General features: G+C 40.7%; 26 non-coding genes across 26 annotated transcripts; all 26 read left to right on the top strand.

The window, feature by feature from the left end:
- Nucleotides 1-15: 15 nt before the first annotated feature.
- Nucleotides 16-89, top strand: trnat-agu (transfer RNA threonine (anticodon AGU)). Its single transcript has one exon. It is a non-coding gene; the product is annotated as a tRNA-Thr (tRNA).
- A 307-nt stretch (nucleotides 90-396) lies between these two features.
- trnah-gug (transfer RNA histidin (anticodon GUG)) lies at nucleotides 397-468 on the top strand. Its single transcript has one exon. It is a non-coding gene; the product is annotated as a tRNA-His (tRNA).
- Nucleotides 469-1,123: 655 nt separating this feature from the next.
- Nucleotides 1,124-1,197, top strand: trnat-agu (transfer RNA threonine (anticodon AGU)). The gene has a single exon. It is a non-coding gene; the product is annotated as a tRNA-Thr (tRNA).
- A 1,034-nt stretch (nucleotides 1,198-2,231) lies between these two features.
- trnat-agu (transfer RNA threonine (anticodon AGU)) lies at nucleotides 2,232-2,305 on the top strand. Its single transcript has one exon. It is a non-coding gene; the product is annotated as a tRNA-Thr (tRNA).
- Nucleotides 2,306-3,341: 1,036 nt separating this feature from the next.
- On the top strand, nucleotides 3,342-3,415 carry trnat-agu (transfer RNA threonine (anticodon AGU)). Its single transcript has one exon. It is a non-coding gene; the product is annotated as a tRNA-Thr (tRNA).
- A 307-nt stretch (nucleotides 3,416-3,722) lies between these two features.
- On the top strand, nucleotides 3,723-3,794 carry trnah-gug (transfer RNA histidin (anticodon GUG)). The gene has a single exon. It is a non-coding gene; the product is annotated as a tRNA-His (tRNA).
- A 658-nt stretch (nucleotides 3,795-4,452) lies between these two features.
- On the top strand, nucleotides 4,453-4,526 carry trnat-agu (transfer RNA threonine (anticodon AGU)). The gene has a single exon. It is a non-coding gene; the product is annotated as a tRNA-Thr (tRNA).
- Nucleotides 4,527-4,833: 307 nt separating this feature from the next.
- On the top strand, nucleotides 4,834-4,905 carry trnah-gug (transfer RNA histidin (anticodon GUG)). Its single transcript has one exon. It is a non-coding gene; the product is annotated as a tRNA-His (tRNA).
- Nucleotides 4,906-5,562: 657 nt separating this feature from the next.
- trnat-agu (transfer RNA threonine (anticodon AGU)) lies at nucleotides 5,563-5,636 on the top strand. Its single transcript has one exon. It is a non-coding gene; the product is annotated as a tRNA-Thr (tRNA).
- Nucleotides 5,637-6,668: 1,032 nt separating this feature from the next.
- On the top strand, nucleotides 6,669-6,742 carry trnat-agu (transfer RNA threonine (anticodon AGU)). Its single transcript has one exon. It is a non-coding gene; the product is annotated as a tRNA-Thr (tRNA).
- A 1,032-nt stretch (nucleotides 6,743-7,774) lies between these two features.
- On the top strand, nucleotides 7,775-7,848 carry trnat-agu (transfer RNA threonine (anticodon AGU)). Its single transcript has one exon. It is a non-coding gene; the product is annotated as a tRNA-Thr (tRNA).
- Nucleotides 7,849-8,155: 307 nt separating this feature from the next.
- trnah-gug (transfer RNA histidin (anticodon GUG)) lies at nucleotides 8,156-8,227 on the top strand. Its single transcript has one exon. It is a non-coding gene; the product is annotated as a tRNA-His (tRNA).
- Nucleotides 8,228-9,988: 1,761 nt separating this feature from the next.
- Nucleotides 9,989-10,062, top strand: trnat-agu (transfer RNA threonine (anticodon AGU)). Its single transcript has one exon. It is a non-coding gene; the product is annotated as a tRNA-Thr (tRNA).
- Nucleotides 10,063-10,369: 307 nt separating this feature from the next.
- On the top strand, nucleotides 10,370-10,441 carry trnah-gug (transfer RNA histidin (anticodon GUG)). Its single transcript has one exon. It is a non-coding gene; the product is annotated as a tRNA-His (tRNA).
- Nucleotides 10,442-11,096: 655 nt separating this feature from the next.
- On the top strand, nucleotides 11,097-11,170 carry trnat-agu (transfer RNA threonine (anticodon AGU)). The gene has a single exon. It is a non-coding gene; the product is annotated as a tRNA-Thr (tRNA).
- Nucleotides 11,171-11,477: 307 nt separating this feature from the next.
- Nucleotides 11,478-11,549, top strand: trnah-gug (transfer RNA histidin (anticodon GUG)). Its single transcript has one exon. It is a non-coding gene; the product is annotated as a tRNA-His (tRNA).
- Nucleotides 11,550-12,204: 655 nt separating this feature from the next.
- On the top strand, nucleotides 12,205-12,278 carry trnat-agu (transfer RNA threonine (anticodon AGU)). The gene has a single exon. It is a non-coding gene; the product is annotated as a tRNA-Thr (tRNA).
- Nucleotides 12,279-12,585: 307 nt separating this feature from the next.
- trnah-gug (transfer RNA histidin (anticodon GUG)) lies at nucleotides 12,586-12,657 on the top strand. Its single transcript has one exon. It is a non-coding gene; the product is annotated as a tRNA-His (tRNA).
- A 654-nt stretch (nucleotides 12,658-13,311) lies between these two features.
- On the top strand, nucleotides 13,312-13,385 carry trnat-agu (transfer RNA threonine (anticodon AGU)). The gene has a single exon. It is a non-coding gene; the product is annotated as a tRNA-Thr (tRNA).
- A 1,034-nt stretch (nucleotides 13,386-14,419) lies between these two features.
- trnat-agu (transfer RNA threonine (anticodon AGU)) lies at nucleotides 14,420-14,493 on the top strand. Its single transcript has one exon. It is a non-coding gene; the product is annotated as a tRNA-Thr (tRNA).
- A 307-nt stretch (nucleotides 14,494-14,800) lies between these two features.
- Nucleotides 14,801-14,872, top strand: trnah-gug (transfer RNA histidin (anticodon GUG)). The gene has a single exon. It is a non-coding gene; the product is annotated as a tRNA-His (tRNA).
- A 655-nt stretch (nucleotides 14,873-15,527) lies between these two features.
- Nucleotides 15,528-15,601, top strand: trnat-agu (transfer RNA threonine (anticodon AGU)). Its single transcript has one exon. It is a non-coding gene; the product is annotated as a tRNA-Thr (tRNA).
- Nucleotides 15,602-16,637: 1,036 nt separating this feature from the next.
- trnat-agu (transfer RNA threonine (anticodon AGU)) lies at nucleotides 16,638-16,711 on the top strand. Its single transcript has one exon. It is a non-coding gene; the product is annotated as a tRNA-Thr (tRNA).
- Nucleotides 16,712-17,018: 307 nt separating this feature from the next.
- On the top strand, nucleotides 17,019-17,090 carry trnah-gug (transfer RNA histidin (anticodon GUG)). The gene has a single exon. It is a non-coding gene; the product is annotated as a tRNA-His (tRNA).
- A 658-nt stretch (nucleotides 17,091-17,748) lies between these two features.
- Nucleotides 17,749-17,822, top strand: trnat-agu (transfer RNA threonine (anticodon AGU)). Its single transcript has one exon. It is a non-coding gene; the product is annotated as a tRNA-Thr (tRNA).
- Nucleotides 17,823-18,129: 307 nt separating this feature from the next.
- Nucleotides 18,130-18,201, top strand: trnah-gug (transfer RNA histidin (anticodon GUG)). The gene has a single exon. It is a non-coding gene; the product is annotated as a tRNA-His (tRNA).
- Nucleotides 18,202-18,215: the final 14 nt, after the last annotated feature.

The raw sequence follows: 18,215 nt of genomic DNA, 5'->3' as shown, positions 1-18,215 counted from the left end.
TACATGAAATCAACGGGTGCTGTGGCTTAGTTGGTTAAAGTGCCTGTCTAGTAAACAGGAGATCCTGAGTTCAAATCTCTGCAGTACCTTTTCAAGCATTTCATTGTACACATTGGTGGAGAAGGTCAGAGGGGAGGGCACTCCACTTTTCTCACCAATGGGTTTAGAGAATTAGGCAAGTCGAGAGAAGAGAAGACGTGAGGAGGATGCAATTGAGATATTCCAATGTCACGGAAAAAGGGCACTTTTTGAAATAGTTAAAACGTACCGACTGTCAAAGGCGCAACTGCTTCTTCAGTTTATTCGTTATCGAGACCAAAATGAAAAGAGTTTCGCCAGTTTGTACATGTCACTTTCACAGAATAAGTAGGCTCTATAAGGCTGCTCTTGCAGCCAGCCGTGATCGTATAGTGGTTAGTACTCTGCGTTGTGGACGCAGCAACCCTGGTTCGAATCCGGGTCACGGCACTGCAATGTCAGTTCCAAAAAGGTTGTATTTTGAACGAGTAAAAATGTATTGTGTGAGCGAAGAAACTCAAGAACTCTGCTTTTGGACAAAGTCCCCCAGCTCATGATAGGTAAAATACTTACATTAACTGATTCGTCTGCTGTTTCAGAGGATTTTACCATGTTTAAGCTCGAGAGCCAAATGTGAAATGTAGTGTCATCGAACAACCGAAATTCTAAAGAAATAGTGTATGATTCTGAATGTTTACGCATATCTCGCGACACACCTATCACATGTTAATAACTGCTTTGGGTCCCAAACCATAGTTTAAGAATCCATGTCAGAGGTTCTTGAGTTTATTCATCTCGAAACCGAAATGTAAAATGTACTGTCCTCGAATGACCATAATTAAAAATAAATAGTATGTGGTTACAAATATTTACTGATATCTCGCTACCCAGCTCTCACATGCTCAGGCCCACTTTAGTTCCCAAAACATAGATTAACAAACCCTGTTGCTAGACAATTGAAGGTGTCCATATCGATTCCAATATTAGTAAATGACATCTGTTTTGTGACGTGATTTTGCCAGACAGTGAAATGGGTTAAATGAATGAGACTGGTTTGATTCACATCGGTGTGGGTGTTAGTTACGCAACATACATCAAATCAATGGGTGCTGTGGCTTAGATGGTTAAAGTGCCTGTCTAGTAAACAGGAGATCCTGAGTTCAAATCTCAGCAGTACCTTTTCAAGCATTTCATTGTACACATTGGTGGAGAAGGTCAGAAGGGAGGGCACTCTGCTTTTCTCACCAATGGGTTTAGAGAATTAGGCAAGTCGAGAGAAGAGAAGACGTGAGGAGAATGTAATTGAGATATTCCAATGTCACGTAAAAAGGGCACTTTTTGAATGAGTTAAAACGTACCGACTGTCAAAAGCGCAACTCCTTCTTCAGTTTATTCGTTATCGAGACCAAAATGAAAAGAGTTTCGCCAGTTTGTACATGTCACTTTCACAGAATAAGTAGGCTCTATAAGGCTGCTCTTGCAGCCAGCTGTGATCGTATAGTGGTTAGTACTCTGTGTTGTGGAAGCAGCAACCCCGGTTCGAATCTGGGTCACGGCACTGCAATGTCAGTTCCAAAAAGGTTGTATTTTGAACGAGTAAAAATGTGTTGTGTGAGAGAAGAAACTCAAGAACTCTGCTTTTGGACAAAGTCCCCCAGCTCCTGATAGGTAAAATACTGACATTAACTGATTCGTCTGCTGTTTCAGAGGATTTTACAATTTTTAAGCTCGAGAGCCAAATGTGAAATGTAGTGTCATCGAACAACCGAAATTCTAAAGAAATAGTGTATGATTCTGAATGTTTACGCATATCTCGCGACACACCTATCACATGTTAATAACCGCTTTGGGTCCCAAACCATAGTTTAAGAATCCATGTCAGAGGTTCTTGAGTTTATTCATCTCGAAACCGAAATGTAAAATGTACTGTCCTCGAATGACCATAATTAAAAATAAATAGTATGTGGTTACAAATATTTACTGATATCTCGCTACCCAGCTCTCACATGCTCAGGCCCACTTTGGTTCCCAAAACATAGATTAACAAACCCTGTTGCTAGACAATTGAAGGTGTCCATATCGATTCCAATATTAGTAAATGACATCTGTTTTGTGACGTGATTTTGCCAGACAGTGAAATGGGTTAAATGAATGAGACTGGTTTGATTCACATCGGTGTGGGTGTTAGTTACGCAACATACATCAAATCAATGGGTGCTGTGGCTTAGTTGGTTAAAGTCCCTGTCTAGTAAACAGGAGATCCTGAGTTCAAATCTCAGCAGTACCTTTTCAAGCATTTCATTGTACACATTGGTGGAGAAGGTCAGAAGGGAGGGCACTCTGCTTTTCTCACCAATGGGTTTAGAGAATTAGGCAAGTCGAGAGAAGAGAAGACGTGAGGAGGATGTAATTGAGATATTCCAATGTCACGTAAAAAGGGCACTTTTTGAATGAGTTAAAACGTACCGACTGTCAAAAGCGCAACTCCTTCTTCAGTTTATTCGTTATCGAGACCAAAATGAAAAGAGTTTCGCCAGTTTGTACATGTCACTTTCACAGAATAAGTAGGCTCTATAAGGCTGCTCTTGCAGCCAGCTGTGATCGTATAGTGGTTAGTACTCTGCGTTGTGGACGCAGCAACCCCGGTTCGAATCTGGGTCACGGCACTGCAATGTCAGTTCCAAAAAGGTTGTATTTTGAACGAGTAAAATGTATTGTGTGAGCGAAGAAACTCAAGAACTCTGCTTTTGGACAAAGTCCCCCAGCTCATGATAGGTAAAATACTTACATTAACTGATTCGTCTGCTGTTTCAGAGGATTTTACCATGTTTAAGCTCGAGAGCCAAATGTGAAATGTAGTGTCATCGAACAACTGAAATTCTAAAGAAATAGTGTATGATTCTGAATGTTTATGCATATCTCGCGACACACCTATCACATGTTAATAACCGCTTTGGGTCCCAAACCATAGTTTAAGAATCCATGTCAGAGGTTCTTGAGTTTATTCATCTCGAAACCGAAATGTAAAATGTACTGTCCTCGAATGACCATAATTAAAAATAAATAGTATGTGGTTACAAATATTTACTGATATCTCGCTACCCAGCTCTCACATGCTCAGGCCCACTTTGGTACCCAAAACATAGATTAACAAACCCTGTTGCTAGACAATTGAAGGTGTCCATATCGATTCCAATATTAGTAAATTACATCTGTTTTGTGACGTCATTTTGACAGACAGAGATTAAATAGGTTAAATTAATGAGACTGGTTTTATTCACATCGGTGTGGGTGTTAGTTACGCAACATACATGAAATCAACGGGTGCTGTTGCTTAGTTGGTTAAAGTGCCTGTCTAGTAAACAGGAGATCCTGAGTTCAAATCTCAGCAGTACCTTTTCAAGCATTTCATTGTACACATTGGTGGAGAAGGTCAGAGGGGAGGGCACTCTACTTTTCTCACCAATGGGTTTAGAGAATTAGGCAAGTCGAGAGAAGAGAAGACGTGAGGAGGATGCAATTGAGATATTCCAATGTCACGGAAAAAGGGCACTTTTTGAAATAGTTAAAACGTACCGACTGTCAAAGGCGCAACTGCTTCTTCAGTTTATTCGTTATCGAGACCAAAATGAAAAGAGTTTCGCCAGTTTGTACATGTCACTTTCACAGAATAAGTAGGCTCTATAAGGCTGCTCTTGCAGCCAGCCGTGATCGTATAGTGGTTAGTACTCTGCGTTGTGGACGCAGCAACCCTGGTTCGAATCCGGGTCACGGCACTGCAATGTCAGTTCCAAAAAGGTTGTATTTTGAACGAGTAAAAATGTATTGTGTGAGCGAAGAAACTCAAGAACTCTGCTTTTGGACAAAGTCCCCCAGCTCATGATAGGTAAAATACTTACATTAACTGATTCGTCTGCTGTTTCAGAGGATTTTACCATGTTTAAGCTCGAGAGCCAAATGTGAAATGTAGTGTCATCGAAAAACCGAAATTCTAAAGAAACAGTGTATGATTCTGAATGTTTACGCATATCTCGCGACACACCTATCACATGTTAATAACCGCTTTGGGTCCCAAACCATAGTTTAAGAATCCATGTCAGAGGTTCTTGAGTTTATTCATCTCGAAACCGAAATGTAAAATGTACTGTCCTCGAATGACCATAATTAAAAATAAATAGTATGTGGTTACAAATATTTACTGATATCTCGCTACCCAGCTCTCACATGCTCAGGCCCACTTTGGTTCCCAAAACATAGATTAACAAACCCTTTTGCTAGACAATTGAAGGTGTCCATATCGATTCCAATATTAGTAAATGACATCTGTTTTGTGACGTCATTTTGACAGACAGAGATTAAATAGGTTAAATGAATGAGACTGGTTTGATTCACATCGGTGTGGGTGTTAGTTACGCAACATACATCAAATCAATGGGTGCTGTGGCTTAGTTGGTTAAAGTGCCTGTCTAGTAAACAGGAGATCCTGAGTTCAAATCTCAGCAGTACCTTTTCAAGCATTTCATTGTACACATTGGTGGAGAAGGTCAGAAGGGAGGGCACTCTGCTTTTCTCACCAATGGGTTTAGAGAATTAGGCAAGTCGAGAGAAGAGAAGACGTGAGGAGGATGCAATTGAGATATTCCATTGTCACGGAAAAATGGCTCTTTTTGAATGAGTTAAAACGTGCCGACTGTCAAAAGCGTAACTGCTTCTTCAGTTTATTCGTTATCGAGACCCAAATGAGAAGAGTTTCGCCAGGTTGTACACGTCACTTTCACAGAATAAGTAGGCTCTATAAGGCTGCTCTTGCAGCCAGCCGTGATCGTATAGTGGTTAGTACTCTGCGTTGTGGCCGCAGAAACCCTGGTTCGAATCTGGGTCACGGCACTCCAATGTCACCTCAAAAGGATTGTATTTTGAACGAGTAAAAACGTATTGTGTGAGCGAAGAAACTCAAGAACTCTGCTTTTGGACAAAGTCCCCCAGCTCATGATAGGTAAAATACTTACATTAACTGATTCGTCTGCTGTTTCAGAGGATTTTACCATGTTTAAGCTCGAGAGCCAAATGTGAAATGTAGTGTCATCGAACAACTGAAATTCTAAAGAAATAGTGTATGATTCTGAATGTTTACGCATATCTCGCGACACACCTATCACATGTTAATAACTGCTTTGGGTCCCAAACCATAGTTTAAGAATCCATGTCAGAGGTTCTTGAGTTTATTCATCTCGAAACCGAAATGTAAAATGTACTGTCCTCGAATGACCATAATTAAAAATAAATAGTATGTGGTTACAAATATTTACTGATATCTCGCTACCCAGCTCTCACATGCTCAGGCCCACTTTGGTACCCAAAACATAGATTAACAAACCCTGTTGCTAGACAATTGAAGGTGTCCATATCGATTCCAATATTAGTAAATTACATCTGTTTTGTGACGTCATTTTGACAGACAGAGATTAAATAGGTTAAATTAATGAGACTGGTTTTATTCACATCGGTGTGGGTGTTAGTTACGCAACATACATCAAATCAACGGGTGCTGTGGCTTAGTTGGTTAAAGCGCCTGTCTAGTAAACAGGAGATCCTGAGTTCAAATCTCAGCACTACCTTTTCAAGCATTTCATTGTACACATTGGTGGAGAAGGTCAGAGGGTAGGGAACTCCGCTTTTCACACCAATGGGTTTAGAGAATTAGGCAAGTCGAGAGAAGAGAAGACTTGAGGAGGATGCAATTGAGATATTCCAATGTCACGGAAAAAGGGCACTTTTTGAATGAGTTAAAACGTACCGACTGTCAAAAGCGCAACTGCTTCTTCAGTTTATTCGTTATCGAGACCCAAATGAAAAGAGTCTCGCCAGGTTGTACACGTCACTTTCACAGAATAAGTAGGCTCTATAATGCTGCTCTTGTAGCCAGCCATGATCATATAATGGTTAGTACTCTGCGTTGTGGCTGCAGCAACCCTGGTTTGAACCCGACTTACGGCACTGCAATGTCAGTTCAAAAGGATTGTTTTTGAACGAGTAAAAACGTATTGTGTGAGCGAAGAAACTCAAGAACTCTGCTTTTGGACAAAGTCCCCCAGCTCATGATTGGTAAAATACTTACATTAACTGATTCGTCTGCTGTTTCAGAGGATTTTACCATTTTTAAGCTCGAGAGCCAAATGTGAAATGTAGTGTCATCGAACAACCGAAATTCTAAAGAAATAGTGTATGATTCTGAATGTTTACGCATATCTCACGACCCACCTATCACATGTTAATAACGGCTTTGGGTCCCAAACCATAGTTTAAGAATCCATGTCAGAGGTTCTTGAGGTTATTCATCTCGAATCCCAAATGTAAAATGTACTGTCCTCGAATGACCATAATTAAAAAGAAATAGTATGTGATTACAAATATTTACTGATATGTCGCTACCCACCTCTCACATGCTCAGGCCCACTTTGGTTCCCAAAACATAGCTTAACAAATCCTGTTGCTAGACAATTGAAGGTGTCCATATCGATTCCAATATTCGTAAATGACATCTGTTTTGTGACGTGATTTTGCCAGACAGTGAAATGGGTTAAATGAATGAGACTGGTTTGATTCACATCAGTTTGGGTGTTGGTTACGCAACATACGTCAAATCAACGGGTGCTGTGGCTTAGTTGATTAAAGTGCCTGTCTAGTAAACAGGAGATCCTGAGTTTAAATCTCAGCAGTACCTTTTCAAGCATTTCATTGTACACATTGGTGGAGAAGGTCAGATGGGAGGGCACTCTGCTTTTCTCACCAATGGGTTTAGAGAATTAGGCAAGTCGAGAGAAGAGAAGACGTGAGGAGGATGCAATTGAGATATTCCATTGTCACGGAAAAAGGGCTCTTTTTGAATGAGTTACAACGTACCGACTGTCAAAAGCGTAACTGCTTCTTCAGTTTATTCGTTATCGAGACCCAAATGAGAAGAGTTTCGCCAGGTTGTACACGTCACTTTCACAGAATAAGTAGGCTCTATAAGGCTGCTCTTTCAGCCAGCCGTTATCGTATAGTGGTTAGTACTCTGTGTTGTGGCCGCAGAAACCCCGGTTCGAATCCGGGTCACGGCACTGCAATGTCACCTCAAAAGGATTGTTTTTGAACGAGTAAAAACGTATTGTGTGAGCGAAGAAACTCAAGAACTCTGCTTTTGGACAAAGTCCCCCAGCTCATGATAGGTAAAATACTTACATTAACTGATTCGTCTGCTGTTCCAGAGGATTTTACAATTTTTAAGCTCGAGAGCCAAATGTGAATTGTAGTATCATCGAACAACCGAAATTCTAAAGAAATAGTGTATGATTCTGAATGTTTACTCATATCTCGCGACCCACCTATCACATGTTAATAACCGCTTTGGGTCCCAAACCATAGTTTAAGAATCCATGTCAGAGGTTCTTGAGGTTATTCATCTCGAATCCCAAATGTAAAATGTACTGTCCTCGAATGACCATAATTAAAAAGAAATAGTATGTGATTACAAATATTTACTGATATGTCGCTACCCACCTCTCACATGCTCAGGCCCACTTTGGTTCCCAAAACATAGCTTAACAAACCCTGTTGCTAGACAATTGAAGGTGTCCATATTGATTCCAAAATTAGTAAATGACATCGGTTTTGTGACGTGATTTTGCCAGACAGTGAAATGGGTTAAATGAATGAGACTGGTTTGATTCACATCGGTGTGGGTGTTAGTTACGCAACATACGTCGAATCAACGGGTGCTGTGGCTTAGTTGGTTATTGTGCCTGTCTAGTAAACAGGAGATCCTGAGTTCAAATCTCAGCAGTACCTTTTCAAGCATTTCATTGTACACATTGGTGGAGAAGGTCAGAAGGGAGGGCACTCTGCTTTTCTCACCAATGGGTTTAGAGAATTAGGCAAGTCGAGAGAAGAGAAGACGTGAGGAGGATGCAATTGAGATATTCCATTGTCACGGAAAAAGGGCACTTTTTGAATGAGTTAAAACGTACCGACTGTCAAAGGTGCAACTGCTTCTTCAGTTTATTCGTTATCGAGACCAAAATGAAAAGAGTTTCGCCAGTTTGTACATGTCACTTTCACAGAATAAGTAGGCTCTATAAGGCTGCTCTTGCAGCCAGCCGTGATCGTATAGTGGTTAGTACTCTGCATTGTGGACGCAGCAACCCCGGTTCGAATCCGGGTCACGGCACTGCAATGTCAGTTCCAAAAAGGTTGTATTTTGAACGAGTAAAAATGTATTGTGTGAGCGAAGAAACTCAAGAACTCTGCTTTTGGACAAAGTCCCCCAGCTCATGATAGGTAAAATACTTACATTAACTGATTCGTCTGCTGTTTCAGAGGATTTTACCATGTTTAAGCTCGAGAGCCAAATGTGAAATGTAGTGTCATCGAACAACCGAAATTCTAAAGAAATAGTGTATGATTCTGAATGTTTACTCATATCTCGCGACCCACCTATCACATGTTAATAACCGCTTTGGGTGCCAAACCATAGTTTAAGAATCCATGTCAGAGGTTCTTGAGTTTATTCATCTCGAAACCGAAATGTAAAATGTACTGTCCTCGAATGACCATAATTAAAAAGAAATAGTATGTGATTACAAATATTTACTGATATCTCGCTACCCACCTCTCACATGCTCAGGCCCACTTTGGTTCCCAAAACATAGCTTAACAAACCCTGTTGCTAGACAATTGAAGGTGTCCATATCGATTCCAATATTAGTAAATGACATCTGTTTTGTGACGTGATTTTGCCAGACAGTGAAATGGGTTAAATGAATGAGACTGGTTTGATTCACATCAGTTTGGGTGTTGGTTACGCAACATACGTCAAATCAACGGGTGCTGTGGCTTAGTTGATTAAAGTGCCTGTCTAGTAAACAGGAGATCCTGAGTTTAAATATCAGCAGTACCTTTTCAAGCATTTCATTGTACACATTGGTGGAGAAGGTCAGATGGGAGGGCACTCTGCTTTTCTCACCAATGGGTTTAGAGAATTAGGCAAGTCGAGAGAAGAGAAGACGTGAGGAGGATGCAATTGAGATATTCCATTGTCACGGAAAAAGGGCTCTTTTTGAATGAGTTACAACGTACCGACTGTCAAAAGCGTAACTGCTTCTTCAGTTTATTCGTTATCGAGACCCAAATGAGAAGAGTTTCGCCAGGTTGTACACGTCACTTTCACAGAATAAGTAGGCTCTATAAGGCTGCTCTTTCAGCCAGCCGTTATCGTATAGTGGTTAGTACTCTGTGTTGTGGCCGCAGAAACCCCGGTTCGAATCCGGGTCACGGCACTGCAATGTCACCTCAAAAGGATTGTTTTTGAACGAGTAAAAACGTATTGTGTGAGCGAAGAAACTCAAGAACTCTGCTTTTGGACAAAGTCCCCCAGCTCATGATAGGTAAAATACTTACATTAACTGATTCGTCTGCTGTTCCAGAGGATTTTACAATTTTTAAGCTCGAGAGCCAAATGTGAATTGTAGTATCATCGAACAACCGAAATTCTAAAGAAATAGTGTATGATTCTGAATGTTTACTCATATCTCGCGACCCACCTATCACATGTTAATAACCGCTTTGGGTCCCAAACCATAGTTTAAGAATCCATGTCAGAGGTTCTTGAGGTTATTCATCTCGAATCCCAAATGTAAAATGTACTGTCCTCGAATGACCATAATTAAAAAGAAATAGTATGTGATTACAAATATTTACTGATATGTCGCTACCCACCTCTCACATGCTCAGGCCCACTTTGGTTCCCAAAACATAGCTTAACAAACCCTGTTGCTAGACAATTGAAGGTGTCCATATTGATTCCAAAATTAGTAAATGACATCGGTTTTGTGACGTGATTTTGCCAGACAGTGAAATGGGTTAAATGAATGAGACTGGTTTGATTCACATCGGTGTGGGTGTTAGTTACGCAACATACGTCGAATCAACGGGTGCTGTGGCTTAGTTGGTTATTGTGCCTGTCTAGTAAACAGGAGATCCTGAGTTCAAATCTCAGCAGTACCTTTTCAAGCATTTCATTGTACACATTGGTGGAGAAGGTCAGAAGGGAGGGCACTCTGCTTTTCTCACCAATGGGTTTAGAGAATTAGGCAAGTCGAGAGAAGAGAAGACGTGAGGAGGATGCAATTGAGATATTCCATTGTCACGGAAAAAGGGCACTTTTTGAATGAGTTAAAACGTACCGACTGTCAAAGGTGCAACTGCTTCTTCAGTTTATTCGTTATCGAGACCAAAATGAAAAGAGTTTCGCCAGTTTGTACATGTCACTTTCACAGAATAAGTAGGCTCTATAAGGCTGCTCTTGCAGCCAGCCGTGATCGTATAGTGGTTAGTACTCTGCATTGTGGACGCAGCAACCCCGGTTCGAATCCGGGTCACGGCACTGCAATGTCAGTTCCAAAAAGGTTGTATTTTGAACGAGTAAAAATGTATTGTGTGAGCGAAGAAACTCAAGAACTCTGCTTTTGGACAAAGTCCCCCAGCTCATGATAGGTAAAATACTTACATTAACTGATTCGTCTGCTGTTTCAGAGGATTTTACCATGTTTAAGCTCGAGAGCCAAATGTGAAATGTAGTGTCATCGAACAACCGAAATTCTAAAGAAATAGTGTATGATTCTGAATGTTTACTCATATCTCGCGACCCACCTATCACATGTTAATAACCGCTTTGGGTGCCAAACCATAGTTTAAGAATCCATGTCAGAGGTTCTTGAGTTTATTCATCTCGAAACCGAAATGTAAAATGTACTGTCCTCGAATGACCATAATTAAAAAGAAATAGTATGTGATTACAAATATTTACTGATATCTCGCTACCCACCTCTCACATGCTCAGGCCCACTTTGGTTCCCAAAACATAGCTTAACAAACCCTGTTGCTAGACAATTGAAGGTGTCCATATCGATTCCAATATTAGTAAATGACATCTGTTTTGTGACGTGATTTTGCCAGACAGTGAAATGGGTTAAATGAATGAGACTGGTTTGATTCACATTGGTGTGGGTGTTAGTTACGCAACATACGTCAAATCAACGGGTGCTGTGGCTTAGTTGGTTAAGGTGCCTGTCTAGTAAACAGGAGATCCTGAGTTCAAATCTCAGCAGTACCTTTTCAAGCATTTCATTGTACACATTGGTGGAGAAGGTCAGAAGGGAGGGCACTCTGCTTTTCTCACCAATGGGTTTAGAGAATTAGGCAAGTCGAGAGAAGAGAAGACGTGAGGAGGATGTAATTGAGATATTCCAATGTCACGGAAAAAGGGCACTTTTTGAATGAGTTAAAACGTACCGACTGTCAAAGGCGCAACTGCTTCTTCAGTTTATTCGTTATCGAGACCAAAATGAAAAGAGTTTCGCCAGTTTGTACATGTCACTTTCACAGAATAAGTAGGCTCTATAAGGCTGCTCTTGCAGCCAGCCGTGATCGTATAGTGGTTAGTACTCTGCGTTGTGGACGCAGCAACCCCGGTTCGAATCCGGGTCACGGCACTGCAATGTCAGTTCCAAAAAGGTTGTATTTTGAACGAGTAAAAATGTATTGTGTGAGCGAAGAAACTCAAGAACTCTGCTTTTGGACAAAGTCCCCCAGCTCATGATAGGTAAAATACTTACATTAACTGATTCGTCTGCTCTTTCAGAGGATTTTACCATGTTTAAGCTCGAGAGCCAAATGTGAAATGTAGTGTCATCGAACAACCGAAATTCTAAAGAAATAGTGTATGATTCTGAATGTTTACGCATATCTCACGACCCACCTATCACATGTTAATAACCGCTTTGGGTCCCAAACCATAGTTTAAGAATCCATGTCAGAGGTTCTTGAGTTTATTCATCTCGAAACCCAAATGTAAAATGTATTGTCCTCGAATGACTATAATTAAAAAGAAATAATATGTGATTACAAATATTTACTGATATCTCGCTACCCACCTCTCACATGCTCAGGCCCACTTTGGTTCCCAAAACATAGCTTAACAAATCCTGTTGCTAGACAATTGAAGGTGTCCATATCGATTCCAATATTGGTAAATTACATCTGTTTTGTGACGTGATTTTGCCAGACAGTGAAATAGGTTAAATGAATGAGACTGGTTTGATTCACATCGGTGTGGGTGTTAGTTACGCAACATACGTTAAATAAACGGGTGATGTGGCTTAGTTGGTTAAAGCGCCTGTCTAGTAAACAGGAGATCCTGAGTTCAAATCTCAGCAGTACCTTTTCAAGCATTTCATTGTACACATTGGCGGAGAAGGTCAGATGGGAGGGCACTCTGCTTTTCTCACCAATGGGTTTAGAGAATTAGGCAAGTCGAGAGAAGAGAAGACGTGAGGAGGATGCAATTGACATATTCCATTGTCACGGAAAAATGGCTCTTTTTGAATGAGTTAAAACGTACCGACTGTCAAAAGCGTAACTGCTTCTTCAGTTTATTCGTTATCGAGACCCAAATGAGAAGAGTTTCGCCAGGTTGTACATGTCACTTTCACAGAATAAGTAGGCTCTATAAGGCTGCTCTTGCAGCCAGCCGTGATCGTATAGTGGTTTGTACTCTGCGTTGTGGCCGCAGAAACCCCGGTTCGAATCCGGGTCACGGCACTGCAATGTCACCTCAAAAGGATTGTATTCTGAACGAGTAAAAACGTATTGTGTGAGCGAAGAAACTCAAGAACTCTGCTTTTGGACAAAGTCCCCCAGCTCATGATAGGTAAAATACTTACATTAACTGAGTCGTCTGCTGTTCCAGAGGATTTTACAATTTTTAAGCTCGAGAGCCAAATGTGAATTGTAGTATCATCGAACAACCGAAATTCCAAAGAAATAGTGTATGATTCTGAATGTTTACTCATATCTCGCGACCCACCTATCACATGTTAATAACCGCTTTGGGTCACAAACCATAGTTTAAGAATCCATGTCAGAGGTTCTTGAGTTTATTCATCTCGAAACTGAAATGTAAAATGTACTGTCCTCGAATGACCATAATTAAAAAGAAATAGTATGTGATTACAAATATTTACTGATATCTCGCTACCCACCTCTCACATGCTCAGGCCCACTTTGGTTCCCAAAACATAGCTTAACAAACCCTGTTGCTAGACAATTGAAGGTGTCCATATCGATTCCAATATTAGTAAATGACATCTGTTTTGTGACGTGATTTTGCCAGACAGTGAAATGGGTTAAATGAATGAGACTGGTTTGATTCACATCGGTGTGGGTGTTAGTTACGCAACATACGTCAAATCAACAGGTGCTGTGGCTTAGTTGGTTAAAGTGCCTGTCTAGTAAACAGGAGATCCTGAGTTCAAATCTCAGCAGTACCTTTTCAAGCATTTCATTGTACACATTGGTGGAGAAGGTCAGAAGGGAGGGCACGCTGCTTTTCTCACCAATGGGTTTAGAGAATTAGGCAAGTCGAGAGAAGAGAAGACGTGAGGAGGATGTAATTGAGATATTCCAATGTCACGGAAAAAGGGCACTTTTTGAATGAGTTAAAACGTACCGACTGTCAAAGGCGCAACTGCTTCTTCAGTTTATTCGTTATCGAGACCAAAATGAAAAGAGTTTCGCCAGTTTGTACATGTCACTTTCACAGAATAAGTAGGCTCTATAAGGCTGCTCTTGCAGCCAGCCGTGATCGTATAGTGGTTAGTACTCTGCGTTGTGGACGCAGCAACCCCGGTTCGAATCCCGGTCACGGCACTGCAATGTCAGTTCCAAAAAGGTTGTATTTTGAACGAGTAAAAATGTATTGTGTGAGCGAAGAAACTCAAGAACTCTGCTTTTGGACAAAGTCCCCCAGCTCATGATAGGTAAAATACTTACATTAACTGATTCGTCTGCTGTTTCAGAGGATTTTACCATGTTTAAGCTCGAGAGCCAAATGTGAAATGTAGTGTCATCGAACAACCGAAATTCTAAAGAAATAGTGTATGATTCTGAATGTTTACGCATATCTCACGACCCACCTATCATATGTTAATAACCGCTTTGGGTCCCAAACCATAGTTTAAGAATCCATGTCAGAGGTTCTTGAGTTTATTCATCTCGAAACCGAAATGTAAAATGTACTGTCCTCGAATGACTATAATTAAAAAGAAATAATATGTGATTACAAATATTTACTGATATCTCGCTACCCACCTCTCACATGCTCAGGCCCACTTTGGTTCCCAAAACATAGCTTAACAAATCCTGTTGCTAGACAATTGAAGGTGTCCATATCGATTCCAATATTGGTAAATTACATCTGTTTTGTGACGTGATTTTGCCAGACAGTGAAATGGGTTAAATGAATGAGACTGGTTTGATTCACATCGGTGTGGGTGTTAGTTACGCAACATACGTCAAATCAACGGGTGCTGTGGCTTAGTTGGTTAAAGTGCCTGTCTAGTAAACAGGAGATCCTGAGTTCAAATCTCAGCAGTACCTTTTCAAGCATTTCATTGTACACATTGGTGGAGAAGGTCAGAAGGGAGGGCACGCTGCTTTTCTCAACAATGGGTTTAGAGAATTAGGCAAGTCGAGAGAAGAGAAGACGTGAGGAGGATGTAATTGAGATATTCCAATGTCATGGAAAAAGGGCACTTTTTGAATGAGTTAAAACGTACCGACTGTCAAAGGCGCAACTGCTTCTTCAGTTTATTCGTTATCGAGACCAAAATGAAAAGAGTTTCGCCAGTTTGTACATGTCACTTTCACAGAATAAGTAGGCTCTATAAGGCTGCTCTTCCAGCCAGCCGTGATCGTATAGTGGTTAGTACTCTGCGTTGTGGACGCAGCAACCCCGGTTCGAATCCAGGTCACGGCACTGCAATGTCAGTTCCAAAAAGGTTGTATTTTGAACGAGTAAAAATGTATTGTGTTAGCGAAGAAACTCAAGAACTCTGCTTTTGGACAAAGTCCCCCAGCTCATGATTGGTAAAATACTTACATTAACTCATTCGTCTGCTGTTTCAGAGGATTTTACCATTTGTAAGCTCGAGAGCCAAATGTGAAATGTAGTGTCATCTTACAACCGAAATTCGAAAGAAATAGTGTATGATTCTGAATGTTTACGCATATCTCGCGACCCACCTATCACATGTTAATAACCGCTTTGGGTCCCAAACCATAGTTTAAGAATCCATGTCAGAGGTTCTTGAGGTTATTCATCTCAAATCCCAAATGTAAAATGTACTGTCCTCGAATGACCATAATTAAAAAGAAATAGTATGTGATTACAAATATTTACTGATATCTCGCTACCCACCTCTCACATGCTCAGGCCCACTTTGGTTCCCAAAACATAGCTTAACAAATCCTGTTGCTAGACAATTGAAGGTGTCCATATCGATTCCAATATTGGTAAATGACATCTGTTTTGTGATGTGATTTTGCCAGACAGTGAAATGGGTTAAATGAATGAGACTGGTTTGATTCACATCGGTGTGGGTGTTAGTTACGCAACATACATCAAATCTACGGGTGCTGTGGCTTAGTTGGTTAAAGCGCCTGTCTAGTAAACAGGACATCCTGTGTTCAAATCTCAGCAGTACCTTTTCAAGCATTTCATTGTACACATTGGCGGAGAAGGTCAGATGGGAGGGCACTCTGCTTTTCTCACCAATGGGTTTAGAGAATTAGGCAAGTCGAGAGAAGAGAAGACGTGAGGAGGATGCAATTGAGATATTCCATTGTCACGGAAAAAGGGCTCTTTTTGAATGAGTTAAAACATACCGACTGTCAAAAGCGTAACTGCTTCTTCAGTTTATTCGTTATCGACACCCAACTGAAAAGAGTCTCGCCAGGTTGTACATGTCATTTTCACAGAATAAGTTGGCTCTATAAGGTTGCTCTTGCAGCCAGCCATGATCGTATAATGGTTAGTACTCTGCGTTGTGGCTGCAGCAACCCTGGTTTGAACCCGGTTTACGGCACTGCAATGTCAGTTCAAAAGGGTTGTATTTTGAACGAGTAAAAACTTATTGTGTGAGCAAAGAAACTCAAGAACTCTGCTTTTGGACAAAGTCCCCCAGCTCATGATAGATAAAATACTGACATTAACTGATTCGTCTGCTGTTTCAGAGGATTTTACCATTTTTAAGCTCGAGAGCCAAATGTGAAATGTAGTGTCATCGAACAAACGAAATTCTAAAGAAATAGTGTTTGATTCTGAATGTTTACTCATATCTCGCGACCCACCTATCACATGTTAATAACCGCTTTGGGTCCCAAACCATAGTTTAAGAATCCATGTCAGAGGTTCTTGAGTTTATTCATCTCTAAACCCAAATGTAAAATGTATTGTCCTCGAATGACTATAATTAAAAATAAATAATACGTGATTACAAATATTTGCTGATATCTCGCTACCCACCTGTCACATGCTCAGGCCCACTTTGGTTCCCAAAACATAGCTTAACAAACCCTGTTGCTAGACAATTGAAGGTGTCCATATTGATTCCAACATTAGTAAATGACATCTGTTTTGTGACGTGATTTTGCCAGACAGAGATTAAATAGGTTAAATGAATGAGACTGGTTTGATTCACATCGGTGTGGGTGTTAGTTACGCAACATACATCAAATCAACGGGTCCTGTGGCTTAGTTGGTTAAAGTGCCTGTCTAGTAAACAGGAGATCCTGAGTTCAAATCTCAGCAGTACCTTTTCAAGCATTTCATTGTACACATTGGTGGAGAAGGTCAGAAGGGAGGGCACTCTGCTTTTCTCACCAATGGGTTTAGAGAATTAGGCAAGTCTTGAGAAGAGAAGACGTGAGGAGGATGTAATTGAGATATTCCTATGTCACGGAAAAAGGGCACTTTTTGAATGAGTTAAAACATACCGACTGTCAAAAGCGTAACTCCTTCTTCAGTTTATTCGTTATCGACACCCAACTGAAAAGAGTCTCGCCAGGTTGTACATGTCACTTTCACAGAATAAGTAGGCTCTATAAGGCTGCTCTTGCAGCCAGCCGTGATCGTATAGTGGTTAGTACTCTGCGTTGTGGACGCAGGAACCCTGGTTCGAATCCGGGTCACGGCACTGCAATGTCAATTCCAAAAAGGTTGTATTTTGAACGAGTAAAAATGTATTGTGTGAGCGAAGAAACTCAAGAACTCTGCTTTTGGACAAAGTCCCCCAGCTCATGATAGGTAAAATACTGACATTAACTAATTCGTCTGCTGTTTCAGAGGATTTTACAATTTTTAAGCTCGAGAGCTAAATGTGAAATGTAGTGTCATCGAACAACCGAAATTCTAAAGAAATAGTGTATGATTCTGAATGTTTACTCATATCTCGCGACCCACCTATCACATGTTAATAACCGCTTTGGGTCCCAAACCATAGTTTAAGAATCCATGTCAGAGGTTCTTGAGTTTATTCATCTCGAAACCGAAATGTAAAATGTACTGTCCTCGAATGAATATAATTAAAAATAAATAGTATGTTGTTACAAATATTTACTGATATCTCGCTACCCAGCTCTCACATGCTCAGGCCCACTTTGGTTCCCAAAACATAGATTAACAAACCCTGTTGCTAGACAATTGAAGGTGTCCATATCGATTCCAATATTAGTAAATGACATCTGTTTTGTGATGTGATTTTGCCAGACAGAGATTAAATAGGTTAAATGAATGCGACTGGTTTGATTCACATCGGTGTGGGTGTTAGTTACGCAACATACATCAAATCAATGGGTGCTGTGGCTTAGTTGGTTAAAGTGCCTGTCTAGTAAACAGGAGATCCTGAGTTCAAATCTCAGCACTACCTTTTCAAGCATTTCATTGTACACATTGGTGGAGAACGTCAGAAGGGAGGGCACTCTGCTTTTCTCACCAATGGGTTTAGAGAATTAGGCAAGTCGAGAGAAGAGAAGACGTGAGGAGGATGTAATTGAGATATTCCAATGTCACGTAAAAAGGGCACTTTTTGAATGAGTTAAAACGTACCGACTGTCAAAAGCGCAACTCCTTCTTCAGTTTATTCGTTATCGAGACCAAAATGAAAAGAGTTTCGCCAGTTTGTACATGTCACTTTCACAGAATAAGTAGGCTCTATAAGACTGCTCTTGCAGCCAGCTGTGATCGTATAGTGGTTAGTACTCTGCGTTGTGGACGCAGCAACCCCGGTTCGAATCCGGGTCACGGCACTGCAATGTCAGTT

This window comes from Salmo salar, chromosome 13 (assembly GCF_965601325.2).
Source record: "Salmo salar chromosome 13, fSalSal1, whole genome shotgun sequence".
NCBI lineage: Eukaryota > Metazoa > Chordata > Actinopteri > Salmoniformes > Salmonidae > Salmo > Salmo salar.
This window is presented reverse-complemented; position numbering and strand designations above follow the sequence as displayed.